A 23,608-nucleotide genomic window follows, 5' to 3' on the forward strand; every position below is an offset into this window, starting at 1 on the left:
TGGGTTGTAGTAGTGGTTCTCCCACCGGAGAGTTAGTGTGGGTGCCAATCATAAAGGTCTGGGTCGTGACAAAGTTCGTATCAGAGCCTAGGTTCATTGATCTCAATGTACCAAAATGAGTCTAGTAGAGTCTCGTGGAATGGTACGGGGACGCGTTTACTTTTCTTCGAGAGGCTATAGGACTTTAGGAAATCTCTCTGTTTTCTATTGTCTCTTTTTGTGCTATAACTTTATTCCAATTTTATGTATCGATTCAAATTGGTATCTAACCTCCTTTAACTTTTCTGTCCGCAGATGGTTAACACTAGATACAACGGCATCAGGCCCGTAGCTCCCGTTAATGCTCCAGCTAAGGAATCTTCAGGAGAGGTCGCAGTCGAGGCAGGGGTAGAGGAAGATCTAGGGGTAGAGGCCAAGGAAGAGTGGCGCCTACTAGAGATAGGGTACCAGTCGAAAATGATCCCCAAAATTAGGCCCCTCCCGTACATCATGAAGAGATAGAGGAGAATGTTGATGTTGAGAATGTTGAAAATGTTGAGGAGGTTGGACAATAGGAAGAGGTGTAGGCTGAGACTACCGGTGTTCCTCCCACAGACCTAGTGTTAGCTCAATAGATCATGTCATTCTTGAAAGAATTGGTTTGTCCTGGAGTGTTTCTTTCTGCTCAAGAAACTCAAGCTCTCGCCAATCCCCCTATTGTTATCACTACTCCCAAGGTGGGTGGAAACATAGGTACTGATGTTTCCTTCCGTCCTTTGTTGGGTTCTGTCATGAGTGGTAATGAGCATGAAATGTCAACTAAGGTTTTGAAGCTAAAGCCTCTTGTATTTCTTGGTTCTAAGAGTGAGGATGCTTATTAGTTTATCTTAGACTGCTATGAGAGGCTTCATAAGTTGGGAATTGTCCATCAGCATGGGGTTGAGTTCGTGACTTTTCAACTTCAAGATGAGGCCAAGCAGTGGTGGAGAACTTATATGGAATGCAAATCTTCTATTTTACCTCCACTCACTTTGACCCAGTTTCATTCTCTGTTCTTGGAAAAGTATGTGCCTAGAACTTTCAGAGATCGTAAGAAAGATGAATTTATGGCTTGGGAGCAAGGTGGTATGTCTGTGGCTGCTTATGAGGCCAAGATCCACACTTTGTCTAGATATGCTACTCAATTGGTGACTACTGAGGAGGCATCCATTTATTTATTAGGGAACTAATTTCTGGGTTGCAGGTATTATTGGTTTATATGACCTCTGCAGGGAGGAGCTTTAGTGAGGTAACAGACTATGTTAAGAAAGTAGAGGGGCTGAGGCGAGACGATCAGGCTAAGTCATTGGCAAAAAGGGTCAAGAATTCAGGCAACTTTCAAGGTTCTTATTCTAGAGGTTCAAGGAGGCCAACGCTTGCAGCCAAGCCAATTCAGTCTGTTATGCCCACCTCTACAGGTAATTATTCGGGAACTCTATCTCATAATTTGATTCAGGATAGCCAGGGAGTCGCACCTTCAGCGGGCAACATGCCATCTTTTGATCAAACATGTTACAACTCTGGTGAACCTAGGCATATGAGGAGAGATTGTCCCCACCCACGTGTGTTGGATTCCGTGCAACAACAGAGTAGAGCAGTGGTACCCCCGGGGAACAGTAATAATGGTCGAGGGCATCCACAAGGTGGGCGAGGAGGTAATCAGCGAGGTCGTAGAGGTAGAGGAAATGACAATGTAGGCATGGGTAACGTGCAACCAGGCAGGGAAGTGGCTCGTCAAAATGATAAGGCTTAGTGTTATGCTTTTCCGGGAAAGAATGAGGCAGAGGCGTATGTCGCGGCGATCACAGGTACCATTCTTGTCTGTGACTGGATGGCTAAGGTGTTATTTGATCCAGGTTCTACTTATTCCTATGTATCAGTGCGATTTGCCTCAGAATTTGCTATGATTTGTGATATACTTGATGTCCCTATCCATGTTTCTATTCAAGTTGGAGAGTAAGTCATAGTCACCCATGTCTATCGTGCTTGTCATATTTTGTTTATGAGTTTTTAGACTTGGGCTGATTTGGTGATTTTGGATATCATTAATTTTGATATAATCTTAGGCATGACTTAGTTGTCCCCCTATTAGGTTGTGCTTGATTGTCATACTAAGTCTGTAACTCTAGAAATTCCGGGAAGGGAAAATTAGAGTGGGAATGGGTGTACAAGCCTAAACAAGCTAAGATCATATCCTCCATTAGGGCTAGGAAATTGATAGGGCAGGGTTGTTTGGCTTATTTGGCTCATATTAGGGATGTTGAAATTGAGACTCCATCCATTGAGTCTATTCCTCTAGTGTCAGAATTTAGAAAAGTGTTTCATAATGACTTACTTGGTATGCCTCCGAATTGAGATATAGATTTCTGCATTGATTTAGAACTTGGTACACGCCCTATTTCTATCCCTCCATATTGCATGGCTCCGGAGGAATTAAGAGAGCTTAAGGCTCAAATCCAAGAACTTCTTGATAAGAGATTTATTTGTCCTAGTGCTTTCCCATGGGGTGCTTCAGTTTTGTTTGTGAAGAAAAAGGATGAAAGTATGAGAATGTGTATAGATTATTGGCAATTGAATAGGGTCACTATTCGAAACAAGTATCCTTTGCCTCAAATAGATGATATTTTTGACCAATTGCAAGGTGCATCAGTTTTCTCCAAGATTGATCTAAGATTTGGCTACCATCAGTTGAAAATTACGCCCGAGGATGTGCCTAAGACAGCGTTTAGAACCCGCTATGGGCACTACGAGTTCCTAGTTATGTCCTTTGGCTTGACTAATGCGCTTGCAGATTTTATGAGATTAATGAATGGGGTGTTCAAGCCATTTCATGATTCTTTCGTTATAGTCTTTATTGATGATATTTTGGCCTAATATTTTGGCCTATTCAAAAAGTGAGGAGAGAATGCCGACCATCTTCGTATTGTTTTAGGTGTTCTTGGGGAAACAAAGGTTGTATGCTAAATTTTCAAAATGTGAATTTTGGTTGACTTCTGTTGCATTTTTGGGACATGTAGTTTCGAAAGAAGGGGTAATGGTAGATCCTCAAAAGATTGAGGCGGTTAAAAATTGGATTCGTCCTAGCTCTATGACGGAAGTTAGGAGTTTTGTGGGGCTCGCTAGCTACTATCGTCGATTTATGAAGAACTTTGTGTCACAACTTAGACCATCGTGATTGCCACCTACACTAACACTCAGGTGGGAGAACCACTACTACAACCCTAACGAAGCAACTAATCTAAAAACTAAGGCAGTACTAATGAAAGTAATAGGGAGTTCCCATAAACTCCAACAAAGGTCTAACAACGAACTAAACAATGCGGAAGAAATAACCTAGATCCTAAAAGTCAATGTACCAAAATATCTAAAGCTCAACAAGTCTAAACAAGAAGGGATGCAACCCCAATCTAAAGAACTAATCAACTAACTAGAACAAAAGTCTAAGTCTGAAATGGTAGACATAGACGAAAGAGAACTCATGGGAGCCCGGAAGAATTGCCTCACCCTTAATTCGAACGATCACTGATCTCCTAACCGAGGTCTGTCAATAGCCGCTAGAAGAAGCCCTGTACTCAACAAAAATAAGGGCATGTGCAGTATCAGTACACAACCATAGTGTACTGGTAGGATCACGCGGCTATCCCACTAAGTGCAACATACATAAGTCATTACAATAATATAATCACATGCATATATCGAACATATACAATATTATCAACATTTACGAACAATGTACAATTTCACATTTCTCATGACACACATTTATAGCAAATAATTGGTCCTCTCATGGAACCCAAATCCAAATTGTTAGCATACCGGAACGTGGTACTCGATCCCATAATTATGCGGAAACGTGGCAACCGATCCCATAGTTATACCGGAACGTGGCAACCGATCCAAGTTAGTTATGACGGAACGTGGCAACCGGTCCATTCAACATACTACAATCACAATCACAAGTATATTCTCAAGATCATACATTTAAGTCATGAGTCATGCCATTCATCATTCCTCTATCTCATTTACAACAAGTGTGATCAATAATGTATCATTCATATACATACAAGTATCATAATGAAGCTAGAACAAACATACATCACAAAATCATAGAATCACAACCATCACCTACCTCGAAACAAGCTTGAAACCCTAAGAAATTGGATCCTTCCATTTCCGGATTTGTTCCGCTTGTTCTTGGTCTACAAATAATTAATACAATACGGGAATCAATAAACAATCGCTCATTGCCCAAATTTCTAATAATTCTATGAACCCTAGATCATACCCATGATCCCAAGTATCCAAAACAGGGTTGTTTCCACCATAGAATCTAGATCAAAACCCTCCCCCATCATTAATTACCTATTCTATTACGTTGCACGGATCGAAAAACGGATTCAGGGAGTGAAAAGCTTACCTTTAGCCTCAAGAATGGTGAAAATTTTTTAAGAGTCGCTTGGAGTTCGTTCCTTAGCTCTAAAAATTTAAAAGTGCAAAATAAGGTCGTTTAGGGGTTTATTTACGACTTTAAGTCGCATCAAACACGCTACAGAGGCCCTCACTCCGTTGTAGCGGCCCCGCCAAAGCGGCTTGCACGAACTAGTGAGCTATTTAAAGAATTCCAAGACCCCCATTTCACAACACACCTCTAACCAACGACGCTCAGAAAATACCCTTTACGCTAAGATCAATTTTGGGAGTTCTACTCTCCCGAGTTCAATTCCGTAAATTCGTACGGATTCCTTAATGAGTTATCTAACTACTCATGTAATCAAAATCATAAATAATTCACCTGATTATTACTAGATATCCCTACACCTTAATAACTCCGATTTCATCCAAATCTGGACTGTGTTGGGAAAATCCAAATACTATGAAAAAGTTTTTCGGCCAAAAATTTTCCCCCGTTGGCTTTTCTATAACGACGGGAGCAGGTCATTACAATAGAGAACAATTTACCCATCACTCATCCCCGAGTGACCAAACTTAGGAAAAATAGGCTAAGAAAAGAATGAAGTAGTACCTGAATCGGCGAACGATTGGGCATACCTGTCTCGCATGTCCCTCTCGGTTTCCAAAGTAGCTTTCTCAACTGGACGATCCTTCCATTGAACTTTCACAGACTTAATCTCTTCGGTCCTCAGCTTACGCACATCAGATCAATCATTGCAATCGGTTCCTCCACATATTGGAGGTCCTTGTCTAACACAATTGAGTCCCACTTTATGATATAATCCCCGTCACCATGATATCTCTTCATCATGGACACATGAAATACCAGATGAACTCCCGATAAATTAGGAGGTAAAGCCAATCTATATGCTACCGGTCCTACACATTTAAGAACCTCAAAGGGACCAAAGTATCGCGGACTTAGCTTACCTTTCTTACCAAATCTCACCACCTCTTTCGTTTAAAATGGTATCTTATTTTTGGTCAAATTGGTCAAGTGAGTGGGAATAGAAGCAAAGTTCTTCACAAATCGACGATAATAGCTAGCGAGCCCCACAAAACTCCTAACTTCCGTCACAGAGCTAGGCCGAACCCAATTCTTAACCGCCTCAATCTTTTGAGGATCTACCATTACACCTTCTTTTGAAACTACATGTCCCAAGAATGCAACCGAAGTCAACCAAAATTCACACTTAGAAAATTTAGCATACAATCTTTGTTTCCCAAGAACACCTAAAAAAATACGAAGATGGTTGGCACGCTCTTCCTCACTTTTCGAATAGACCAAAATATCATCAATAAAAACTATAACAAATGAATCAAGGAAGGGTTTGAACATCGATTCATCAAATTCATGAAAGCTGCAGGCGCATTAGTCAAACCAAAAGACATAACCAAAAACTCATAGTGCCCATAGCGAGTTCTAAACACCGTCTTAGACATATCTTCAGGCCTAAATTTCAATTAATGGTAACCAAATCTTAGATCAATCTTAGAGAAAACTATTGCACCTTGCAATTGGTCAAAAAGATCATCTATTCAAGGCAAAGGATACTTGTTTCTAATTGTGACCCTATTTAATTGTCGGTAATCTATACAAATTCTCATACTACCATCCTTTTTCTTAACAAACAAAACTGGAGCACTCCATGGAGAAGCACTAGGGCGAATAAATCCCTTATCAAGAAGCTCTTGGATTTGAGCCTTAAGCTCTCTTAATTATGACGGAGCCATGCGATATGGAGGGATGGAAATGGGATGAGTAATAGGCTCTAAATCAATGCAAAAATCTATATCTCTATCTAGAGGCACACCAGGCAAATCATTAGGAAACACTTCTCTAAATTCTGAAACCATAGGAATAGACTCAATGGATGGAGCCTCAATCTCAACGTCCCTAATATGAGCCAAATAAACCAAACAACACTGCTCTACTAATTTACTAGCCCGAATGTAGGATATAATCTTAGCTTGCTTAGGCTTATACACCCTTTCCCACTCTAATTTTTCCCTTCCCCGAATTTCTAAATTTACAAACTTAGTATTACAATTAAGCACGACATAATAGGGGGACAACCAAATCATGCCTAAGATTATGTCAAAGTCAATCATATCCAAAATAACAAATCAGCCCAAGTCTAAAAACCCATAAACAAAATAGGACAAGCAAGATAGACATGGATGACTATGACTGACTCTCCAACTGGGGTAGAAAGATGGATAAGGGAATCAAGGATATCACAAATCATATCAAATTCTGAGGCAAATCTCACGGATACATAGGAATAAGTAGAACCAGGATCAAATAACACATTAGCCATCCGGTCACAGACAAGAATAGTACATCTGATCACCGCGTCTGACGCCTCTACCTTATTCTTGCCCGGAAAAGCATAACACTTAGCCCTATCATCTTGACGAGCCACTTCCCTGCCTTGTTGCATGTTACCCCTATCTCCGTTACCATTTCCTCTACCTCCACGACCTCGTTGATTACCTCCTCACCCACCTTGTGGACGTCCTCTACCATTTCTACCATTCCCCGCGAGTACCACTGCTCTAGAAGGTTGCTGCGCGGCATATAATACACGTGGATTGGGACAATCTCTCCTCATATGCCCAGTTTCTCTACAATTGTAACAAGTACGATCAAAAGATAGTATGCTGCCCGTCGAAGGTGCGATTCCCTGGCTATCCTAAAAATTATGACATGAAGTTCCCGAGTAGTTACCTGTAGAGGCGGGCATAGCGGACTGAATTGGCCTAGTTGCAAGTGTTGGCCTCCCTGAACCTCTGGAATAAGAACCTTGAAAGGTTCCTGAATTGTTGGCCCTTTTTGCCATTGCCTTGGCCTGACTGTCTCGCCTTACCCCCTTTACTTTCTTAATATAATCTGTCACCTCATTAAAGCTCCTCCCTACAGAAGTTATATGAACAGATAATACTTGCAACTCAAAATTTAGTCCCCTAATAAATAACTGGATCCTCTCCTCCTCAGTACTCACCAATTGAGTAGCATATCTATACAAGGCATGTAACTTGGCCTCTTAAGCAGCCACAGACATACCACCTTGTTCCAAATCCATAAATTCATCTTTCTTACGATCTCTCAAAGTTCTAGGCACACACTTTTCTAGAAACAACGCATGAAATTGGGTCCAAGTAAGTGAAGGTAAGGTAGAAGATTCGCATTCCATATAAGCTCTCCACCACTGTTTGGCCTCTCCTAGAAGTTGGAAGGACACAAACTCAACCCCATGTTGATGAACAATACCTAATTTATGAAGCCTCTCATAGCAATCCAGAATGAACTCATACGCATCCTCACTCTCAAAATCAAGAAATACTGGAGGCATTATGTAGCGATCCTTTCAAATCTATACCACTACTTAAACAAGAAATCTAATTAAATACTTGTGACATTTAAAACTAATTAATGAGGGCATATTGATTTTAATATAGTAGAGGGATTAGATTCATAAAGAACTCCAAAAAAAAAAACATTTAAGCAATTAACCGACCAGATCTTCATGCATATGTTAACCTCACACTTGAGGTGAAATAACAAGAACATTACAAGCTTTCGAGTACCGAAATCAGCCGGCTCATGCTTCACACAACTTTCAAGACATATAGCAAATTAGTATATTACAAGACTTGGGTTTACACACCCAAAAAAGATAAAAACGTATAACCATACTTATATTACAACCCATGGTGACATGACCAAATCAGCCCTCAAAATCTCCTGTATATATATAGCACAAAGATCATGTACAAGTCCCAACCTTATTCAAAATATATATGCCTTTATGCAAATGTGATCTTCCTTAAGCCTTTCAAAATCTCCATCATCAATGGCCAACTTCAAGCATCATCGCGAACAGCCCCTACGATAGAAACAACTATCGCTAAGCATATAGCTTAGTGGTGTACAAACTATAGGTTTGGAGCCCTTAAATTCACCAAGTTATCATTCTCAAGTCAAGGGCAGCACAATCGAAACAAAATTAGTAAATCAAGTAAACAATATACAAGGAGTATCAAGTTCAATATATAAAGGTCTAAATGTCAAGAATGCTCATAGCACAGCTTTTCAAGAGATTCAATAACAAGGCTCACCCAATATATACATCATGTCGTCACACTAAGCACGAGCAGGTTTGACCAATAATCAAGAGAACTAAGAACCATATTAAAAAAAATGGCTTCCTAGTTCGTACTTAAAATGGACAACTTCCATTCTTCAGACGAACTAAAATTCCAGAGTCAAGATGTCAAATGATCCGAACCAAGAGGCATGCCAAGAGTGACAAAGTCACAACCACAAGAAGGACAAGGTCCCAACAAGAGTGCTAAGTGATAAAACAATCCGTACAAGTGGGCGAGTTAAATAAGCATCTTTAATGTATTAAAGAATACCAATACGACAATGCAAAGTGACAAGAGGTAACCAAGGTACCAAGATAACTTTCAGATATACCAGCAGGTAAAAAGAGTACAAGTATAAGTTTATACACAAACCTCAGTTCTTTAGCACAAAAACAGTCCAACAAAACTCCACAAGTCAAACCGTAGACCTAGCAGCGTATCAAAGTCTTCAACTTGTACACGAGGATATAAAACCTTATAAAAATGAATTCAATAACTTATTTACTTTCTAGCAGCTCAATAATGATGACGTAAAAAAAGGGTTATCATCACAAGTAAGCCTAGCCTGTACAAATACGACTGGTCTCTCAAACAGTAAATTCTGGCCATCCTGGTGCATCATGTCGCAACTAAGATTTGAAATGGAAAACGGCAAAACTTGACTGTATACTCTTCATGAAAGATGTGGGTACCTCTCTTAAGGTTGCAAAAAACCAAGAATCACCGCAAAATGTATTTTGGATAAACAGATATATTCAAAACACTAACACTTGTCCATACAGGATTTCAAACTTCAGAATCTGGACAGAACTTGTCCTATGATGCGTCCCATATTTCGATCCATAACAACTAAATTAGAGTTTAACATAAACATAAGAGTTGTACATATACGAATTACATTTATAAATCATATTTATTCACAGTAAACAAAGTTCTATAGAACGAGATATGCTTAATCTACTAAACGCTACTCAACTCAAAAACAAGTTTTACCACTTACCAAAGAGAAGAGTGTAACTTGATTTCCAGCCAAAAGGACCAAGATTTTCTAAGGGACTTATACTTCAGGTGTGACGAATTTCCTAAGAGGAGGTGTCAAGATATAGTAACACAAGAGGTGCTTATCATATACACAACTGTCCATAAAAGTTGGCTGCCCAAATACTTGTGTGCTGCCAAAATGCATACATATACACCTATATATATATCCTTCATCTCCTTTTAAAGCTATACATATTTCTAATTAAAACATTACGCAAATACCCCCATACAATACATTAAATTACGATGACAATTATTTTAAGCAAAGGTTGCAAATATAACATTAATTTCAAGTTCTCAAAATGAGAATTAAACATATTGTAATAATTAAGCAGTGGTTTATCGACATGCAACTCTTGTTAGCATTTTTGGGTGTTACAACTCTCTCCCCCTTAAAGAAATTTCATCTCGAAATTTACCTTACACTATTCCCGGAGCAAGTGCGGATACTGGGTTCTCATGTCTTCATATCTTTCCCACGTAGCTTCTTTTCCAGAATGGTTCCTCCAAAGTACCTTCACTAAGGGAATTCTCTTATTTCTAAGTTGCTTTACTTCTCAAGCTTGAATTTGAATAGGTTCTTCAGTAAACGTCAAGTTAGGATTAACCTCAATAGATTCGACTGGAAGAACATGTGATGGATGAGAACGATATCTTCTAAGCATAGAAACATGGAATACATTGTGGATCTTGCCTAACTCAGGTGGCAAAGCCAATTTATATGCAACTGGTCCAACCCTTTCAAGTATCTCATAAGGTCTAATAAATCGGGGACTAAGCTTTTCTTTCTGGCCAAATCTCATAATCTTTTTCCATGGAGAAACCTTTAAGAATACTTTATCTCCAACTTGATATTCAATGTCACGCCTTTTAAGATCAGTGTACGACTTTTGTCTATTCGACTAACTCTTTAGACGATCTTTGATAATTTTTTCCTTGTCCTCTGTTTGTTGCACAATTTCAGGACCAACAGGTTTTCTTTCACCAACTTCACTCCAACAAAGAGGGGTCCGGCATTTTCTTCCGTATAAGGCTTCATAGGGAGGCATTCCAATACTCAATTGGTAACTGTTATTGTAAGCAAATTCAATCAAAGCCAAGTGTTTGTCCCAACTACCCTTAAACTCCATAATCCAAGCTCGAAGCATATCCTCCAAAATTTGTATCACTCTTTCCGACTGGCCGTCTGTTTGAGGATGGAACGAAGTGCTAAATTTCAACTTAGTACCCAAAATTTCCTACAAGCTGCCCCAAAATCTAGATGTAAACCTTGGGTCTCGATCAGATACAATAGATACAGGTATCCCATGTAATCTTACCATCTCATTAATGTACAAATCGGCTAAACGCTCAAGTGAGTAATCCATCCTGATTGCTAAGAAGTGAGCACTCTTGGTTAGCCTGTCCACAATCATCCATATTGCATCATGGTTCTTTTGAGTGCGAGGAAGTCCTGAAATAAAGTCCATTGTTATTCTCTCCCATTTCCATTCCGGCATCGACAAGGGTTGTAGTAAACCAACTGGGACTTGATGTTCTGCCTTTACTTGTTGACAAACCAAACATTTAGAGATGAACTCTGCAATGTCTCTCTTCATACCATTCCACCAATAATTTTCTTTGATGGTCTGGTACATCTTTGTACGTCCAGGATGCATTGCATATGCTGCAGTATGTGCTTCATTCAATATTTCTCTCCTCAATTTGTCATCATTAGGGACGCATAACCTGTTTTGATAAAATAAGCCACCATCCTCCGTAAATGTAAAATCAAGTTTTTTCCACTTTGAACTTCTCTGGTCAATTTTACAAGTTTCTCATCTAACTTTTGTACTTCTTTCACTTGTTCAAGTAATATTGGCTTTATTTGCAAATTAGCAATAACTGAACTATTTGAATCAAGTGTAAAACAAACATTCAAGGCTCTTAACTCAAGGAGCAAGGGTAAAGGACTCAAAGAAATGCTTGCAAAGGATTTCCAACTTAAGGCATCTACAACCACATTGGCTTTACCTAGATGATAATCAATCGTGCAGTCATAATCCTTGATGTGTTCAAGCAATCTACATTGTCGAAGGTTTAGCTCCTTTTGAGTACCCAAGTACTTTAAGCTCTTGTGATCAGTGAATATATGACATTTCTCTCCATACAAATAATGCCACCATATTTTTAAAGCGAACACTATAGCAGCAAGTTCAAGATCATGAGTAGGATAATTCAATTCATGCGATATTAATTTTTGAGAGACATAAGAAATAACCTTCCTTTCTTGCATCAAAACACATCCTAGACCATTGTGAGAAGCATCACTGTAAACTACATATTCTTTCCCTTCAATCGGTAGAGTAAGTATAGGAGCTTGAGTGAACAAGGATTTGAGAGTTTCAAGCTCTCTTGACAATTGTCATCCCAAATAAACTTTACTTCCTTATGCAAGAGCTTAGTTAAAGGGGAGGCGATAATGGAGAAGCCTTTCACAAATCTTCTATATTATCCTGCTAAGCCCAAGAAACTTCTTACCTCGGTTGGACTTTTCGGAGGTCTCCATTCAACAACCGCTTGTACCTTACTAGGATCCACCTTTACACCTTCTATTGATACAACATGTCCCAGAAAAGCTACTTCATCAAGACCAAAATTTACACTTGGAAAGTTTAGCATAAAGCTCTTTCTCCCTCAAAATTTGACAAAATAATCCGGAGGTGTTTATTATGGTCTTCATTACTTTTGGAAAAATATTAAAATATCATCTATAAAAAGAACCACAAACTGATCAAGATAAGGTTTGAATACTCGATTCATTAGATCCATAAATACCACAGGAGCATTTGTCAATCCGAATGGCATCACCAAAAATTCATAATGACCATACCGAGTTCTAAAAGCAGTTTTAGGAATATCATTCTCTCTAACCCGCAGTTGCTGATATCCAGACCTTGAATCAATTTTTGACAATACTTTAGCACCCTTAAGTTGGTCAAACAAATCATCGATCCTTGGCCGCGAATATCTATTCTTGATTGTTATTCTGTTCAATTGTCTATAGTCAATACAAAGCCTAATAGGGCCATATTTCTTCTTTATGAATAAAACAGGGGCTCCCCAAGGAGAAACACTAGGTCGAATAAAACCTTTCTCAAGAAGTTCTTGCAGTTGAGATTTCAATTCTCTTAATTCTGCTGGAGCCATTCTATAAGGAGTGATAGAAATAGGGGTAGATCCAGGGATAAGCTCGATTGGAAATTCAACCTCTCTTTTCGAGGGCAATCCCGGAAGGTTTTCTGGAAATACTTCTGGAAAATCACATACAGTATGTATGTCTTTGATACAAGGACTCTTCAATTGTATATCAACTATGTGAGCAAGGTATGCCCCACAACCTTGACGCATCAACTTTCTTGCCAAGGCCGCAGAAATAATACTAGATGTCACTGAACTTTCACCTTGTACAATAATGTGTTAAAATGTAGGATCTTTAAAAGTCATATGCTTAGACCTACAATCTACCACCGCATGATATTTATAAAGCAAATCCATCCCGATAATAACATCAAAATCCTTGAAGGGCATTTCAATCAAATCAACAGGAAAGACTAGGTTTTGAATCACAAAGGGACTATCTTGGTAAACTCAATTACACACAACTAGATAACCCAAAGGACTTTCAACAAGCACATTATAATGAAGTCTCATAGATTTCACATTTCCGGGAAGACAAGTGATGAACAAATATAGGAATGTGTAGAACCAGGATCAAACAATATAAACACACATAAGCCAATTAAGTGAAATTTACCAACAACCACGTCTTGTCCATCTTGATCATCCTTCTGCCTTATCGCATAAGTGCGTGCAGTAGCCTTTTGCCCACTAGCTTGATTAACTCCACTTGTACCTGCTGCCTGGGTGTTTTTAGGTCTTACACCTCTATTAGTTTGAGTAGGATTAACAGAAAGCTTATGAACTGAGCCTTCAGTTTTAAATGAAGGAGCATTACTAGGATTAGGACAATCTTTCACTTTATGATCAAAGCCCCCACAATTGAAACATGCACCAGAAGCTCTCCTACAAGTGCCATAATGATTCTTTCCACATTGTGGACAAGTAGGAACGTGAGGCTTGCCTTGGCCATAATTTGGAGTGCTAGCTGTAGAAACTTCTGATTTGTTTTGCCTTTGTTGAGGTGGACTGTTATGACTACCAGCCTTAAAATTATCAAACCTTCCCCTTTTGGATGGACCCCCAAAATCTGGTCTAAGATTTCGAAATATGTTTTCATCTCTACTAGTTTCTTCTTTATCAAGTCGTTCCCAAGTAAATGGAGCAGACACTAACTTACAAAATTTCTCATGCTGCAGGATCACCACATTCTTCCCAATGGAATCATTTAAACCGTCCTCAAATTTCCCGCACTTGTCTTTTTCCTCTTTAATAATACCATTAGTATAGCGAGAGAGCCTCAGAAACTTCTATTCGTATTCAATAATAGACATGCCTAGTTTCCTTAGATTTAAAAACTTATTTTTCTTTGCATCACAATAAGCAGGTGGGACATACTTCATACGAAATTCCTTAAAAAAATCATCCCAAGTAAGAACATAAGGTTTTACCTTGGCATTCGGAACACTTACCCACCAATCATAAGCATCCTTTTGTAATAGTGAAATAGCATACTTAAATTTGGCAACATCTGAACACTCCAACTGCTCAAATACCCTCTCCATGCGATCAAGCCATTGTTCAGCATCTGTGGGATCAACAGTGCCTTCAAACTCCACTCCACCCTTTTTCCTCATTTTCTCAAAGTTAATCCTGTGTGGATCATGCATCGATTCAGCCATATGGTGGAAGAATTCAACCATTTGTTGAAAATGAGGATTCATGGTTTGAGTACCATGACTCATGTGAGGATGTGGACCATCTCTTACACCCTAATGGTTTCCCACTTCAGAACCACTAGTGTGGGGAACATACTGATTCAAGATATTTTCTCCAACCCCTTCCAGTTCATGAGGTTGGGAAACAAAGGCACCCGAACCTTCACGGACAACTTCCATAGGTCGGGTCAGAAGAAGTGGCCATAACTTAATTCCTTCAAAAGGGAAGATCACGTTGCATTAGGGATATGTACTAGATGCATATGCACTCTACATGCGATACAATTATTATAAACCATATAAGCGAACAAATAATCTACATAGAACCTTTTTTGAAAGCAAATAACTATATTAGTAATTCACAACAAAAATCCTAGAACCACAAACCTAGGCTCTGATACCAACACTTGTAGCGATCCTTTCAAAACGATACCACTACTTAATCAAGAAATCTAATTAAATACTTGCGACATTTAAAACCAATTAATGAGGGCATATTGATTTTAATATAGTAGAGAGATTAGATTCATAACGAACTCCAAAAAAAATAATTTAACATTTAACCAATTAACCGACCAGATTTTCATGCATATGTTAACCTCACCCTCGAGGGTGAAATAATAAGAATATTACAAACTTCCGAGTACCAAAATCAGCCGGCTCATGCTTCACACAACTTTCAAGACATATAGCAAATTAGTATATTACAAGACTTGGGTTACACAACCCAAAAAGATAAAAACGTATAACCATACTTATATTACAACCCATGGTGACATGACCAAATCAGCCCTCAAAATCTCCTGCAAATATACAACACAAAGACCATGTACAAGTTCCAAGGTTATACAAAATATATATGCCTATATGCAAATGTGATCTTCCTTAAGCCTTTCAAATCTCCATCATCAATGGCCAGCTTCAAGCATCATCGAGAACAACCCCTACGATAGAAACAACTATCGCTAAGCATATAGCTTAGTGGTGTACAAACTATAGGTTTGGAGCCCTAAATTCACCAAGTTAATCATTCTCAAGTCAAGGGCAGCACAATCGAAACAAAATTAGTAAATCAAGTAAACAATATACAAGGAGTATCAAGTTCAATATATAAAGGTCTAAATGTCAAGAATGCTCATAGCACAACTTTTCAAGAGATTCAATAACAAGGCTCACCCAATATATACACCATGTCGTCACACCAAGCACGAGCAGGTATCAAGAAGGGTTAAAACCCAATAATCAAGATAACCAAGAACCATATTAAAAAAAATGGCTTCCTAGTTCGTACTTAAAATGGACAACTTCCATTATTCAGACGAACTAAAAATCCAGAGTCAAGATGTCAAATGATCCTAACAAAGAGGCATGCCAAGAGTGACAAAGTCACAGCCACAAGAAGTACAAGGTTCCAACAAGAGTGCTAAGTGATCAAACAATCCGTCCAAGTGGGCGAGTTACATAAGCGTCTTTAATGTATTAATGAATACCAATACGACAATGCAAAGTCACAAGAGGTAACCAAGGTACCAAGATAACTTTCAGATATACCAGCAGGTAAAAAGAGTACAAATATAAGTTTATACACAAACCTCAGTTCTTTAGCATAAAAATAGTCCAACAAAACTCCACGAGTCAAACCGTAGACCTAGCAGCGTATCAAAGTCTTCAACTTGTACATGAGGATATACACCCTTAAAAAAATGAATTCAATAACTTATTTACTTTCTAGCAGCTCAATAATGATGACGTAAAAATAGGGTTATTATCACAAGTAAGCCTAGCCTGTACAAATACGACTATGCTTCCAAATAGTAAATTCTGGCAATCCTAGTGCATCATGTTGCAACTAAGATTTGAAATGGGAAACGGCAAAACTTGACTGTATACTCTTCATTAAAGATGTGGGTACCTCTCTTAAGGTTGCAAAAAACCAAGAATGACCACAAAATGTATTGTGGATAAACAGATATATTCAAAACACTAACAGTTGTCCATACAGGATTTCAAACTTTAGAATCTGGACAGAACTTGTCCTATGATGCGTCCCATATTTCGAATCCATAACAACTAAATTAGAGTTTAACATAAACATAAGAGTTGTATATATACGAATTATCTTTCCAAATCATATTTATTCACACTAAAAATTGTTCAATAGAACGAGATATGCTTAGTCTACTAAACGCTACCCAGCTCAAAAACAGGTTTTACCTCTTACCAAAGAGAAGAGTGTAACTCGATTTCCAGCCAAAAGGACTAAGATTTTCTGTTGTGATCTTGAAGAACAACAAGTTAGATAATGTTCTAAGGGACTTATACTTCAGATGAGACGAATTTCCTAAGAGGAGGTATCAAAATTTAGTAACACAAGAGGTGCTTATCATATACACACTGTCCATAAAAGTTGGCTGCCCAAATACGTGTGTGCTGCCCAAATGCATACATATACACCTATATATATATATATTTCACCTCCTTTCAAAGCTATACATATTTCTAATTAAAACATAACGCAAATACCCCCATACAATACATTAAATTACGATGACAATTATTTTAAGCAAGGTTGCAAATATAACATTATTTCAAGTTCCCAAAATGAGAATTAAACATATTGTAATAATTAAGCAGTGGTTTATCGACATGCGACTCTTGTTAGCATTTTCGGGGTGTTACACATTAGCTTCAAAAACTTAGTCAACATTTCATGCTCATTACCAGTCATAATAAAACCCAACAAAGAATGGAAGAAAGCATCAGTACCTACGTTTCCACCCACCTTAGTAGTAGTGATAGCAATAGGGGTATTAGCGGGAGCTTGAGTTGCTTGAACAGATGGAACCACTCCAGGACTAGCCAATCCTTTCAAAAACAACATGATCTGTTGAGATACCACTGGGTCGATGGGAGGAATACCTGTAGTCTCAGCCTGCACCTTTTCCTCTTGTCCAACCTCCTCAACATTTTCCATGTTCTCAACCTCAATATTCTCCTCTATCTCTTCCTGATGTACATATGGGGCCTCATTTTGGGGAACATTTTCAATTGGTACCCCATCTCTAGCAGGCACTTCTCTTCCACAACCTCTACCCCTAGCTCTTCCTCTACCCCTGCCTCGACCGCGACCTCTCACTGCAGATTCCTCAACTGGAGCATTCACAGGAGCTACGGTCCTGACCCCGTTGTATCTAGTGTTAACCATCTGTGGACAGAAGAGTGAAGGAGATTAGATACCAATTTGAATCGACAGATACCACTTGGAATCGAGTTATAGTAAGAAATGAGACAAGTGAAAATAGAGAGATTTCCTAAAGTCCTATAGCCTCTCAAAGAAAAGTAAAGGCGTCCCCGTACCATTTTGCGAGACTCTACTAGACTCGTTTTGGGTCATCGAAATTAATGAACCTAGGCTCTGATACCAACTTTGTCACGACCCAGACGATCGTGATTGGCACCCACACTAACATTCTGGTGGGAGAACCACTACTACAACCCCAACTAAGCAAATAATCTAAAAACTAAGGGATTTAAGTATATGAAAGCAGTTAAGTACTAAGTAAAGAAATAGGGAGTTCCCATAAACTCCAACAAAAGTCTAACAACGAACTAAACAATGTGGAAGAAATAACCTAGAACCTGAAAGTCAATGTACCAAAACATCTAAAGTTCAACAAGTCTAAACAAAAAGGGATGCAACCCCAATCTAATGAACTAATCAACTAACCAGAACAAAAATGTAAGTCCGAAATGGTAGACATAGATGAAAGAGACCCATGGCATCCCGAAAGAATTGGCTCACCCTTGAATTCAAACGATCACTACTCTCCTAAGCGAGGTCTGTCAATAGTCGCATGAAGATGCCCTATACTCAACAAAAATAAAAGCAGGTGCAGTATCAGTACACAACCACAGTGTACTGGTAGGATCATGCGGCTATCCCACTAGGTGCAACATATATAAGTCATTACAATAATAAAATCACAAACATATATCAAACCTCTACATTATTATCAACATTTACAAACAATGTACAGTTTCACATTTCTCATGATAAACAATTATAGAAAATCATTGGTCCTCTCATGGAACCCAAACCCAAACTATTAGCATACCGGAACGTGGTACTCGATCCCATAATTATGCCGGAACGTGACAACCGATCCATAGTTATGCCAGAACGTGGCAACTGATCCAAGTTAGTAATGCCAGAACGTGGCAACCGATCTATTCAACACACCACAATCACAACTATATTCTCAAGATCATACATTTAAGTCATGATTCATGGCATTCATCATTCCTCTATCTCATTTACAACAAGTGTGATCAATAATGCATCATTCATATACATACAAGTATCATAATAAAGCAAGAACAAACATACATCAGACAATGATAGAATCACAACCATCACCTACCTCAAAACAAGCTTGAAACCCTAAGAAACTTGATCCTTCCCTTTCCGGATTCATTCTGCTTGTTCTTGGTCTACAAATAATCAATACAATACGGCAATCCATAAACAATTGCTAATTACCCGAATTTCTAATAAATCTATGAACCCTAGATCATACCCATGATCCCAAGTATCCAAGATAGGGTTGTTTCCACCATAGAATCTGGATCAAAACCCTCCTACATCATTAATTACCCATTCTATTACGTTCTACGGATTGAAAAATAGATTCGGGGATTGAAAAACATACATTTAGACTCAAGAATAGTGGAAAACTATTAAGAGTCACCTGGGGTTCGTTCCTTAGCTTTAAAAATTGAAAAGTACAAAATACGGTCGTATAGAGGTTTATTTACGACTTTAAGTCGCGTCGAACCCGCCACAATGACCCTCACCCTGATGTAGCATCCCCTCCAGAGAGGCAAAAACTCCCTCCAAGGTGGCTTGCACGAACCAGTGAGCTATTCAAAGAATTCCAGGACCCCTATTTCACAACACACCTCTAACCAACGACGTTCAGAAAATACCATTTACGCTAAGATTGATTTCGGGAGTTCTACTCGCCCGAATTCAGTTCTGTAAAGTCGTACGGATTCCTTAACGAGATATCTAACTACTCATGTAATCAAAATCATAAATAATTCACTCAAGTTTTACCAGATTTCCCTACCCCTTAATGACTTTGATTTCGTCCAAACCTGGACTAGGTTGGGAAAATCCAAATACTACGAAAAAGTTTTTCTGCCCCAAATTTTCCCACGTTGACATTTTTATAATAAAGGGAGCAGGTCGTTACATTTTTCTTATATTGCTACTCACTTGACTATTTTGACCAAAAATGAGATACCATTTGAATAGACTTTAAAATGTGAGGAGAGCATCCAAAATCTCAAGACTCTCTTGACCACCGCGCCTATTATAGCATTACCGGTTGAAGGTAAAGATTTTATTGTTTATTGTGATACTTCACATTCTGGTTTGGGTGCTGTGTTGATGCAGGATAAGAATGTTATAGCTTATGCCTGGCGTCAATTGAAGGTGCCTGAGGAATTATCCAACACATGATTTGGAGTTGGCAGCGGTAGTGTTTGCTCTTAAGATCTAGCGGCATTACCTCTATGGTGTTAAGTATGAAGTGTCTACCGATTATTGTAGTTCGCAGTATGTGTTCACTCAAAAGGATCTGAATTTGAGACAGGGAAGGTGGATGGAGTTACTCAAGGATTATGATGTGACCATTCAATACCATCCGGGCAAGGCTAATGTGGTGGTAGACGCTTTGAGTCAAAAAATGGTAAGTATGGGTAGTTTAGCTTGCTTGAGTGTATCCAAGTGACCTTTGGCTAAGGAAATTCAGACCTTAGATTCTAAGTTCATGCAGTTGGGCATCTCGCAAAGAGGTGGGATGCTATTTAGCATTGAAGTGAGGGCCACATTCATTGAGGAGATAAAGGCCAAACAATTTGAAGATGAAAATTTGGAGAAGCTTAGAAAGAAGGCTGCGATTGGTAAGGCACAAGAGACCACTCTTGATGCGGAGGGTGTGCTTAGTTTTAAAATAAGAATTTGTAATCCTCGAGTTGATGACTTGATTCAGAAATTATGGGCAGAATCTCATGATTCGCAATATTCTATTCATCCGAGTATGACCAAGATGTATCGAGACTTGAAGTGAATTTATTGGTTGTCGAGCATGAAGAAGAATATAACGGAATTTGTGGCTAAGTGTCAAAATTTCCAACAAGTGAAATATGAACACCAAAGGCTTGCGAGTTTGCTTCAAAGAATGCCAATTCCAGAATGGAAGTGGGAGATGATAGCCATGAATTTCGTGGTTGGTCTTCACAACACTTTGGGGAAGTTTAATTCTATTTGGGTAGTGGTTGATAGATTGACTAAGTCAGCCCATTTTATTCCGGTAAGAATAGATTATAATGCTGAACAATTAGATAAAGTGTATGTGAAAGAGATAGTGAGGTTGCATAGGTGCCCCTCTCTATCATGTCAGACCGTGGTACCCAATTCACATCCAAGTTTTGGAGGAAATTACATGATGAATTGGGAACACAACTCATTTTTAGTACAGCCTTCCATCCACAGACAAACGGGCAGTCAGAGAGGACTATTTAAGTGTTAGAAGACATGTTGAGGGAATGTGTGATTTATTTTGGAGGGCATTGGGCTAAGTTCCTACCTTTGTGTGAATTATCCTATAATAATAGTTATCACTCCATCATAGATATGCACTGATACGCTCAAATTACACCTCCCTAAAGAAGCATAAGCGATCATTATCAAGTAAAGAACCCAACTTGTAGGTTGGGGTCGATCCCACGAGGAAAATGGTTTAGACCTTACTTTAACCAACAATTATATTCAATTAGTCAAATTACTTCCAGAAACATGTAAGTAAATAGGGGGGATTTGTGAAACAAATTGTAAAAATTCAATAAGTGATCAATACACAAAAGCCAATCTTTGTTGTTATCAAGATGAGAGAATTAACTAGGGTATACGTGTTCCCCACAAGGTCATAATGCAGCAATCCTAGTAATAACAATCCTTTCCTAATATATCACAGGCAAAGTGGTAAGTTATGTATCTCTAAATCCTTGGTCCGGCAACTAGAAAATTTCACCCCCACCTTGGTCCGGCTACGTATGTATAATTTACTAACCCTTACCTATACCTCATATTAGCCATCATAATCGATGTTTGGCTTAGTTATTACTTCGCACCAATCGACACTAGACTATTAGATAGTATCACACTAAATTTATGTTGATAATTCTTTTCTTGTTAGGTACCTCCTTGGTCCGGCAAGTAGTAACAAGGCGAGTTCTAACGTTGGCCACCGTTAAAAAGACTTCTAAACGAAAGAATTATCAATGCATGAAAAATACTAGTCAACAATTGCTTATTTACTATTCATACTTTGTTAATCGCTCATGGTTCACACAACCCTAGTTGTGGATTTAGTTACCCATATTAGCAAGAATACAATTCATAGTTTTAGACGAAGAAATCATGAACTTACGTAAGGAGAATAATAAACCCAGAAATTCAACTTGAATTGCAAAACCAAAATCTTCAAAACGAACTTAGGAAATCAATAATTGCTAGGTTTGCAAATTAATCTCCCCAGTCACAAAGTAAAACTAGAATAATAATGTCTAACCCCCTAAAACGAGGTTTACATACCCTATTTATAGTAAACAACTCCCAAGTTAAAAAGGAAACAAATTAAGAAAAGTTTGTTCAGGCACGCGTCTTCATTCAACGAGACTGACTCACGGACCGTCAATGGATCTACAGTCCGTGAGTCCCTTCTGTCAGCCAGGACTTGGAAAATATTTCAGCTTCCACCAATCAGCTTCTCTAAAGCAAATGACGGAACTGCGGTACGGACCGTAGATCGATCTACGGTCCGTCAATCCCCCTCCGTGGCTCCACACTTAGAATCTTCAAAAATTAGGTACTGGAACCCTCGCAGTATCAATCTACGGATCAACAGTACGGTCCGTAAATCAATCTACGGACCATCAATGACCATCGTGGTTCCACCCTTGGTCAGATTTGCCTGATTTGCCTTCCATGCCTTGCCTGCTGATCTACGGACATCACCTATGAACTGTTAATGGACCTACGGTCCGTCGATCACTTCCGTGAATGCACTTTTTCTGCATTTCTTTCAGCTGTCTCTTTAGTTCCGAGCCTGAACATCTTTCCTGCAAAATATGATTAAAAGACATCAAAACCAATACAAAAAGGCCCTAGACACACACAACTTTTAAGTGAAATGTATTAGAAATACCGTAAACTCACGGTATATCAACACCATCAACTTAAATTCGTTGTTTTGTCCTCAAACGACGTACTAAGACTCTAAACGACACTTGTATAGAAGCAAGCATTTCAAGCACAAGCAATCACATGGCTTTCTACCCCCCTCCTCTTTGTGGGGTACAAAATTTGTTCTCTTAGACTCGATAAGCTAATTCATGCGGATCAACCCATAACAACGATTGACCAACCAACACACAACATACACTGTTTCACTATCACCAATGTACCAACTCTCCGACAATGTACTAAGTGCCTTTACTTCAAACAAAATCCCTTTTCTTTCGCACAATGACTTATGAATTTGAGTACAAGGATTCATTCAACACTCACACTCAGAAATAATTTCAAGTACAGTAAGTGCCCAGTACCATAGGCTTGCCCTTATTTTCACTGCTTAGACTCTCCAACCTAGACTCTAGGATCACTATAGGGACTTTCTTGTCTTGTAACGTAGGCTCAGGGTAAGGTATGGTACATTTGGGTACTTCTTAGTGACTTTTCTGCCCTCCTTGACATTACACTAGGCTTTCAACCTCTTTATGCCCTATTTTTGCTATCCTATAGTTTTACCTTCTTTCCCTTGATTTTCTTCAACCACAGATGTGACTTTAGACTTTGTAGCTCTTTTTACTTTTATTCTATTTTTCTTTTAGCTTTCAACAAGTCACATCCTTTCCATTCTTTTTCAACATCAAAACTCTTTTCATACCCGTGTTTCTTTCGGTTTCCTCTTTCATAGCCACCCTCAACTTATGGATTTTCC

Source organism: Solanum tuberosum, unplaced genomic scaffold (genome assembly GCF_000226075.1).
Source record: "Solanum tuberosum cultivar DM 1-3 516 R44 unplaced genomic scaffold, SolTub_3.0 scf00182, whole genome shotgun sequence".
NCBI lineage: Eukaryota > Viridiplantae > Streptophyta > Magnoliopsida > Solanales > Solanaceae > Solanum > Solanum tuberosum.